The sequence below is a fragment of the Apteryx mantelli genome, chromosome 28, assembly GCF_036417845.1.
Source record: "Apteryx mantelli isolate bAptMan1 chromosome 28, bAptMan1.hap1, whole genome shotgun sequence".
In the NCBI taxonomy this organism is placed as follows: Eukaryota; Metazoa; Chordata; class Aves; order Apterygiformes; family Apterygidae; genus Apteryx; species Apteryx mantelli.
The window spans coordinates 3,392,187-3,401,896 of record NC_090005.1 but is presented as its reverse complement, the minus strand read 5'-3'; positions in this window follow the sequence as shown (position 1 = coordinate 3,401,896).

Below are 9,710 nucleotides of genomic sequence, written 5' to 3'. Positions count from 1 at the left end.
AACGTGGAAAATCCTCCGACTCCACCCAGACAGAAACAGGGGAAAAACAGCAAAAGAAAAAGACACATGGAGGAATCCAAATGTTCACCAACCCTGCCTGGACCGGCCCGAGTCAACTCCAGGGAGCTTGGCTTGGCCACCACCGAAGGCAAAGCTTAGCCACTCCGAGTATCAAAGAAACCTCCGCTGATCTGCTTTTATCCCGGCTCCTCACTTTCCCTGCTCGGGTGACTCAGCTCTCCCTGGCTCCGGGGACGCGTGCTGGCTTGCCGGGGTGAGCTACCAGCAGCTCTGCTCCCTGAGCACACGCTCCCTGCCCAGGCTCCAGAGGGACCAGGGCTGGGGGGACCTGGACCCGCTTCCCCATCTGTTAAACGCGACTGCTATTTCATAAGAGCCGTTTTAGGACCTTCGGAAGCAGGAGATGCCATGCACCAGGTGGAGAAGGACCACGTGCAGACAGAGGGACGGGTGTTGCTCCAGACAGACCGGGGCTCTGGGCCAGCCCAGAGGGTCACCTCACTTGGGAGCAGGGAGTTTGGGGACGTTGCTTCCCCTGGCACTGCAGCCCAGCATCCCACACGTCTCAAACGCCAGAGCCCGGCCAGGCTGGGCTGTGCTTGCGCACATCCCAAGCAGCCAGGGTTTCCCATGGCTGGGGTGCTTGGGAAAGGACAGCATGCCGTGGACGTTTTAGGGCACTGTTTTCCTGTTGGTGGAAGGAGAAGGACCCTGAGGACCAAATCCCCACCTGAGATAAGCTGTCACAACTCCGTTTCCTTTGGGGGTTATCCTACCCCACCATGCCTGGTGGCAGGAGATCGACAGTACCTCCCGTTCAGGGGCATCTCCATGTTCATCTCATGGTGCAGGACAACCTGGAGGCCAGCACGGAGGGGAGCAGGGAGAGGACCAAGGCTCAGGCGACACGATGTGCAGCCCATCTCTTCCTCCTCCCCAACAGCCATCAGCCTCCACCAGCCTTGTACAGATGGGCTTTTGGGTTGAGGACCTGAGGGCGCCGACCTGTGTGTCCCCATCCCCTGTCCTGTCCCATCTCCCTGGGTTCACACCGCCCTTTGCTGAGGGGACATCCCATCTTCGAGGCCACGGTCCGCCTGCCCGCCTGGGCGCAGCCAGGCAGTGTCGTGGGGCGGCGGGGCAGACACGCGGCACGCACAGGCAGCGCTGCCTGCTCCGCGTTCCCTTGGGAGACGGGGCAAAAGCAGGCACGCAAGCTTCAGGCTGCAAAAATCCACCTCCCGGCCAACTCGCACCCAGGGGTCTGGTTCCCAGCAGCTCCGGGAGCTGCAGGGAAGAAGCTGGTGCCATCCAGGTACCTGCCCAGAGACAAACGCAGGGCTCAGATCCGCAAGGTTATATCCGATCCCCGGTGTTTGTCTCCGCGCGGTCTGAAAGGTACAGAACATGCTGTTTTAGCAGGGTTTGGGGTTTGAAGGGAACCCGCTGCCAAGATAAATACATCAAGTCAACGAGCATTAAATTAAAAAAATAAATCAAGGCCATGCTCGGAGCCAATTAAAAGTCTCGGTGTCGGGGCTGGAAGGTGCTGACACACGCTGAGACCCACGCAGAGGCAGGCAGCTCGGCGGGGCGCTGCCGGGCCGGGAGCTGCGCCGTCACGTCGCCCGGCCGGCCCTGGTGCCCGCCCGCGAGTTCCCGGCCCGGCCGACCGTGCCAGGCGACGGGGCTTTGCTTTCGCCGCGGCCGGGACCGCGGGAAGAGCCGGGCTTCGCCGCCGGCACGGAGCGGAGGCCCCCGGTCTTTACCTGCCTGCCACCGGCTGATGAAAGCGGGAAGGATTAAAGGGGTGCAGGGAAGGGAGAAGGGTGCGCGGGGGGGGGCAGGAAAGCATGTGCCAGGTAACAAACCTCCGAGATCGCCCGAGATAAAGGGAGATCCCAACAGCTGTAATTACACGTTGGAGATAGAGCGGCGAGGGGAAAGCCTGAAGCCAAGTACAGGAATTCTGGGTTAATGGAAGCCCAAGGAGAAGTTAATAACAAGACGAACAAAGTCGGAGCAGACAGCCTGGCGTCTGCCCTCCCACACTCCGCCGCTGCCACATTAACGAACCATCGCGCTATCTCCAGCCCCGCGCGCAGCCCGGGAATGAGCAAGGGAGCCGGGGTGCCGGCGCGAGCGGAGCTCCGCTGGGAAACCCGCTGCCGCTCTGGCTTTTTTTGCTTTGGTTGGTTTGCAAAAGCCGAGTGGAAGCGGAGCAGCTGTAAAAGCCATCCTGGGGGAGGAAAGGGGGGGATGAGAGGCATTTCGGGAGCATCCTCTGGGAGGGGGTCGGAAACCCGCCGACGCCTCCAGCCTGCTTTTGATGGGGAGGTTTCAGAGCGACACAAGGGAAGAGAAAGTTCACGTTCAGCATTATTTTCCTTTTACCTTTGCAGAACTCCAAAATCTTCCGGTTGGATTTGAGGAAGCTTTTCTGCAAAAACATGCTCATAAATGACTCATCCCAAATTTTGCAGTCCTCAGGAAACAATAAGAAACCCCCTGTTGCTATTTTTGATCAGAACAAATCACGAAAAAAAGCCTCCACAGACATCGCAGGACTCCTGAAAACATCAACAGCTTTTTCCAAAGCCCCCCACTTTCTCACTGGGAAAAGGAGATAAAACAGCTCCAACCTCAAAGCCGGGCTCCAGCCCAGCTCCCTTCCACGGGGCTTTGGGGTTTCTTGCTTTCCAGCACCCAGAGCAGTTGCCCCAGGTGCAAATCAGCCTGGCACCGTCAAAGGTCCTGGCCAGGTGGTGTAAATCGGCAGTTTCCCCAACGGCACGACCGTGCTTAGTGTGAACAGAAATGCCCAAGGGCCACCACGTTGTCCCGGGTGACACGAGGGAACCGGGCATCCCTCGACCGGGATTTGTGCCCTGCTTTGTCGCTGCTTTGTGCTGACGTGAAATTATATATATGTTAAAAATTCTTAAAACAAGTAATCTTTCCCTCCCCCGCTTTTATCCTCTCTTAATACAATAAAGCAAATATTTTGATTGTTTTGGAACTGAAAATATTTTCTGGGACCTAGATTCGGTCTGGGTTTGATTTCCACATGGACTGTCGGCTGGAAATGAAAGGAATAAAAGGACCAGCTCTCCCGCTGATGGGGGGAATGTCATCCCACCGATTGGCACCACTTCAGCCCTTGGCCCCTACCGAAACCGAAGAATCAGGGAGCAAACTACGGGGAGAAGTTCCCCTTGGTGGCATCATGTTTGGAGGGAAGCAAAGCCGGTCCTGGCTTCGCTACCCCAGAAACGTGCAAAAGCTGAAAATTTGCCCCAACGTCGCGCCAGGGCGTCGTGGGAGCTCTTCCGGCCGGGCACCGGCAGAGGCCGAAACCGCCGCCGCGGTGGACGGGGTCCCTCCCTTCCCCTGCTCTTCTTTGGCGAGTTTATTAAGTGCCTGGGATTGATTGTGGGAGCAATTTTCTGCTGTCTAAATTCCCCGTGTCACTGCTATTCCCCTTGTGCCCTGCCGTGTGAAGCCCGTTTGCTGGGTAATTACGCCCCATCTGGAAACCTTTGGGGAAGGTGTGAACCCGCGAGGCCGAAATGTGACATATTTAATCAATTATTCCATTCATTAGCCCCAGCCTCAGCGCCTTGCCCTGCTAATTTGACAAGAGCACCAGTTAAAGAGGCTTTTTAACCCTCATTTACTTCACGTCACCCTTAACGCGGACAGCTAGAAAGTCTCAAAGTCAGCGTACAGCGCGTCTGTGAAGGGGAGAGTCTGCGTGCATTAAACACATGTAGGTGCCCGCATGTGCTTTGGCCTCGTTTGCAGTTTTCTCCCCTTCTCTTCACATCCTCAGCTCCGCACACGGTGTGGAAACGGCCTGAATTGTGCCCTGCTGGGAAGGGCGACCCGACACAGGGTGAAACCCTTTGCTTTTCCTTAAAAATAACAGCTAAAACCCTGCACTAGCCACTTGGGGAGGGCGGTTTGGACAACGCCTGCGTGCCACGTCTCACCCGCGGATGGAAAACCCGGAAAAACCTTTGAGTTGCACACAACGGCTATTAAAAGACTAGTTAGATTTGCTTTCTTTTCATTGCATTTTTTTCTTTTCTCTTTATCCCCCAAACTGAAGAGTTAAAGGTTTGTTCAGGCCATGCTCCTAAGGAAAAACGGCATGAAAAACACTACAAGAGCTTCGCGCTGCGTAACATATAGTCCCGCTTGCTGCGTCCGCGGGAGCGGGGCTCCTCGCCCTTCCTGTGCCGAGCGCCAAAGCCATTTGCGTGGCAGCTTGTCCGGTATTGCAAAGTTTAACGCAACCTTTCACTGTTTTCAGGTGTTGGATCCTCCAGGCCAAAATTTCCCTTCTCTTTTTCTAACTCCATGTGTTCAGCTCTTTTCCCTTTCCTGCCTCAACTGCTCTTGCGGCAGCAGTGCAAAATGCCCCTTTCTGAGTACGGCAGATAAAAAGGATAACTTGAACGTACTACGCTGTTGGTATTGTGTCGAATTTGTTGTGTATTATTTAAATAGTGAGAAATATGGATTTGGATTTTTTTTTTCTTTTTTGCAGATAACTGTTCAGAGAGGCCGATTTTGCCCCGCGGGTGAGCATTAGAACAAGCACAATTAGGATCTGGCCCATGTTTTTTTCAATATTTCCAGAGGCCTCTTCCTTGCATAAATGGTCTTTCCCTTTCCTATCACTGGCTCTTCGTTGAGAGGCTGTTATTTCCCCTTTAGTGAGACGCATTAAGGGTTTGTAACTTTAACAACATAACAAGGCAGTTATTAATGGCTAGATGCAGCGTTTAAACAGAAAGATAATCAAGTGTTGGTCTCTCAGCAGAGAATTTGATCCAATAAAGCCTGATTAATTTATTTTAAAATAATCTCTTGCAGGCACATGTCTCTAAAGCATCAACTTTGTAAGCTTTGGATTTAGGACTGAAATGGGCAGCACTTATTGCACCACCGTGACAGCAGGGGATGCGGGGCGGCTGGCTCTGCAAACCGGCACGGGGAGGAGGGTTTTGCCGCGGTGTTTTTAGCGGTGCGAGGTGCACGGCGTGCTGCCCAGGTAACCGGGGCGGGAGTCACCCTGAGCCCCGCTGCCCTTTTTGGAAATGCCCCGTGCCTTCCCCAATACCCGCGGGTCGGGGTCGGCTCCGCTCCCAGTTCTGTGCCCGTTTGGTGGAAGCAATTAAAGCCCACGTGCTTCCCTGCAAGGATCCCGCTCCAGCCCGCTGGCTGCAGCACATGTTGACATGTTTCTCTGGAAAGGGGTTTAGCCAAGGATGGAATTTAAAACCACAGATATTCTTGTTTTTTGTTACTTGTTTTTTGTTATCCTTTTTTTTATTTTGCCTTTTTTTTTTTTTTTTAAATATCTTCGCCGGCAAGTTGAAAGCTGTGGCTAAGGCCTCCTCTGGCAGCACCGAGCTTGATTCCTACAGGTGGTGGCTGCAAAGTGCCCAAAAGTGCAGACCAAGGTGGCTCAAAGGTGACGCAATGTCCCGTAGAGCACCTCCGGTATCTCCCGCTGGGGTCTGGCTGCTGGGCCAGGACGGGCCAATGTGCCGGCACTGGGATGATCCCAGAGGGGCTGGGATGCTCCGAGGATACAGGTGAGGCAACACCTGAGAAGGGAACTGGTACGGTCAGGAAGAAGAGCTGGTCTTCCAGGATGAAGAGCCTTTTTTGGCATTTTTGCCAAAAGGATTTAATTTTCACTCTGAAATCAAGTTACTCTTTTAACAAGCAACCCGCCTGTTTAAAAGATTAAAATTTCAGCAAGTGGAACAAAATCCGTCAGTTTTCTCAAAGCAAAATAATTTGACGGGTCAAATTGCGGTGGGAATATCGCCTCATCCCGCAGAGTATTTTCCTTCCATTTTTGAAAAGCATCAGGTAGAAATGGCAGAGTTTCCTGTGAAACCTGACCCTGCCCGGCTGTTCGGAGGCAGTATAAAACCCTGGGGAAAGGGCGACGTCTGAGCCCGCTCAGGGCTAGGGACTCCGCCGGCCCGAGTGGTGGAACGACGGCCCTGTCCCTGGGGACACGCTGCGGGGGCTCCGGCTGGAGCAAATCCATCGCCAGCGCTGGCCCAGCTGAGACGCTGCTTTCTGCATCCACGGGAAATCCAGCATCGGCATCTCCCATTTGGGGCGCCTGGGACCTCGCAGCCCATCCCGGGCCTCTCTCCTGAGCACAGAAGCTGCTTTTTGGGGGGACAGGCGGGAAGGCGAGAGCGAGGACGACCCTGCATCCTTCGTGTTCGGTGCGCGGGACGTGCCAGGGCTTGCAGGCTTGGGGAAGGATTTGCCGAGCGTGTAAAGAGCCGGCAGGAAGGGCTCAAGCTCGCAGCTGACTGCACATTCAGCGCTCGTTCGCGAGCACTTTGCATTGCTGATGACAGAAAATTGCTTTGTTGCCCAGGTTGTGGGGATTGAGTGACGGGGAATCTGCGGCGCTCGCTCTAATTGGCAAGGAGGAATCCTCGGCGGAGGGGGGAGCCGAGCCTTCCCCCTGCACCTACCTTCCCTGCCGAAAATAGACGAGCGATTTAATCGTCGCCCCTCCTCGGATTTATATTCATCAGAAAGTGCTTTCAGCGAAGCCATGTGTTAGACCCAGCTCGCGTCTCAGTTTGCGGCCGTGGGGGATGCGCTCTGGTTAGCCGAGGGCGGCTTGCAAGAAACCACCGTAGTCCCCTGGCAAAGCCCTGCAAGCAGGTGAACAGAAGAAGGGGGGGAAAAAAAAATCACGGTGAAATTTTACTGATGGAGAAGGCATTTTTCAACAAATCCGCGGAGAGGAAAATATATATTCTGTTGACATTTCCCGTATTTGGCAAAGACCCAAGGCTTTCACCAAAAACCCCAAACACACACACGCACTCGCAGAAAGTCCCTAAATGCTTTAACGAAAAGCAGCAGTCCAAAATGTCCTTTTCTTTTTGGTGGTTGAGAGCCTGAAAAAAATTATTTCAGGAATTTTTAAGAAGGAAAAGAGCAATAAAACGGAAAAGCTTCAACTTCTCTTGAATAACGGGTGTTTTCTGACCCATCCCCCCAACTAGCCCCTTGCTGGGGAGGGTGCTGAAGATGGCAGCATCGCCCTGAGGGGAACGGAGATCTCCAGCCGGTCCCTGGGTTCGGGGAAGGCGTTGGGGGAGAAGCTCCCTGGGTTGGACTTGGTGTGCTCTCTGCATCCCAGCTCCTTATTTTAGCACTGAAGTCCGATGCCTTGTTGCCAGCCCCAGTGATTTTGGGAGCACTCAGGACTGGCTCCGTTCGCCTCCCCCTCAGTCAATGATGAGTTTCAAGGGGAGCAGATTTAGGCCAGGCCTTGGAAAAAAATGTCATCTTGGCATCCTCAGTTTACCCACAGGAGAAGTAAGAGCAGGGCAGCTCCTGGAGCCCAGCTTAGGGTACAAGGCTGTGCTTCCCGTGTAAGCATTAGAGACAAGATTTCCTCCTACCCCCCATGACTACGAGGCTGCGAGGGACCTGGGGAGGCTCAGAGCTATGTGGTCACTTGCTGGCCCCAGCTGGGACGTGTGGGTTTGGAGAGACATTAAGAGCATTATAATCAGTGACCCCACATTCTTGCTAATTAACAGAGAGAAAATTAGTGGTAAAGGAAATTGTTCTTCTTATATTGCTGTTTCTAGTTTGCTCCTTTTGGGCTTGGTTGTTTTTTTTTTTGTTCTCTGCATGTACCATGTAAAAAGAATTATTTAAACCTTCGGGGCCAAATTCCCAGGCTCGACTCAAGCAAAATTCTCAGTGTGAGTTTTTTGCCTGAATAGAGGAGTCAAGGTCTGACCCAGAGGAAGAAAAGCAGAAATGGGTCCAAGGCTCTAGTTTAAAGCAGGCTGAGCCCAAGGTATTTGCTCATGGAGCAGCGCGGTGTCAAGCGATGCTCAACTTGGCCAAGAGTGTTCCCTCTGCAAAGGAGGGGTCGAGTCCTGCCACATCACGCACATCTCAACAGAGAGCTTCAAGGGACGGAGACATGGGTTGCAAAGCGACCTGATGGCGCCGCAGGCATCATCCAGGGCTCTCCTGGCCCGTGCCAGCCCGTGATGGCTAACACCAATGCAGCCATGCTGGCCACCTCACCAGCTGCAGGATCAGGGCTTCCTTGCAGCCTCCCAGAGTGGCCGTGCTTTGCCGCCGAGCCGGAGGCAGAGCCACCCACCCCGGGCCCAGAGACACCGCTGCCGAGCCAGGGAACCACTGCTGAGCCAGTCGGGGTGGCGTCACTTCCCCAGCGCGCTCGCAGGAGGTCATTAGCGGAGCTGGTGATCCCCACAGCACGCGCCGGGTATTTACATCTCTGGGGAAGCTGAACTCAAGAGACAGAGAGAAAAAAATGGTGGCCGTAAATGTATAATTAAAGTCCTATTAGGAGGCGCCGGGGAGTCTCTCAGGGAGCAGGGAGGACGAGATCGCTGCCTCCCTGGCCGGCTCTCGGCAGCTCTCAGGTGCTCCAGAGGAGCAAGGTGTCCCCAGGCAGGGCCAGGAGGGCCTGGGGCAGCTCACCTGGGGGTGCTGCCCCGGCCCAGTCTCCGCGGTGCTGGGGCCTCCTCTCCCGGGGCCAGGCTCCAGTGTGGGAGGACTGGTTTGGCCCCTGGCAGCCTTGTCCTGACTTCAGAGACGCTCGGAGAAGGAGTCTGTCCCGTCGCTGCTTCCCCTTGCAGCTGAATATTGCAGGGAAGCCCTTTGCCATGCAGACAGCTCCAACGGAAGGATCGGGACTGGGCGCCCAGCTCCGGTGGCCAGGTGCTCCCTGCATATGAAACCCCTTGGATGGCTCCCGCCAGGCTGCACCAAGGGGCTACCAAACTCGGAGAAGCAGGAGGTCCAGCCTGCTCCCTGGGCTTGGCAGGGCAATGAACGGCTGGAGCTATTCAGCCAGTCAAAGCTATTGGAGAATACGGCAAGGAGGACTCTTATCTTTCCATTTTAATAGCCTTAACGAGGGAGTTGCTATTGCCCAATCTCCTGCATTAGCACTTTTCTGGTCTATCCTGGACTCAAGGTTTCACCACCTCCTACACCCTGGCTGCTCGCTTTCCACCTCTTGGCTCTTTCAGTGTGTTAGGTCCCCCTCTCACTGCAATGTCCATGTCTTCCTCGGAGATCTGCCCACATCCCTCCCCAGCCAAATGGCCCACCATGCTAGCCGGCACCTTGCTTTTTAGACTGCCATCGCAAGAAGAGCATACACCTGTCCCCTTGCAGGCTCCGTGCCACCTCTGGCTGTGCCCAAGACATGGCCTGACTTTGACCCAGCTCAGCAATTCATCTGCGTTGGGGGATTATTTTTCATCTCCTTGGAAGCATCCCCATTACGGAGGTGACACATGAACCTCCCCTGCTGTTAGCTCTGCCGGCACTGCCCAAAACTTCCACCTTCACCCAGGGCTCTCCCCGGCTGCCCCTATTCAGGGAAAAAGCAAGCAGGTTGCGGCAGGGTTTGACAGTAAATCACACCATTCCCTCGCCGCCTGCCAGATTCCAGCGGCCCAGGAGAATAGCCGGGCTGTGTCGCCCTCCTTTGCAGGTGGCGTTTCCATTCAAAGCCGCCCATCTCGCCTGCCCCTGCTCTTTACAGCTCCCATATTAGTTGTGGTTCACCGGGCACTGAATGGGGACTGGAATTCCTTAATCCACCTGTGACCTGTGCTGGAGCTTTCCCA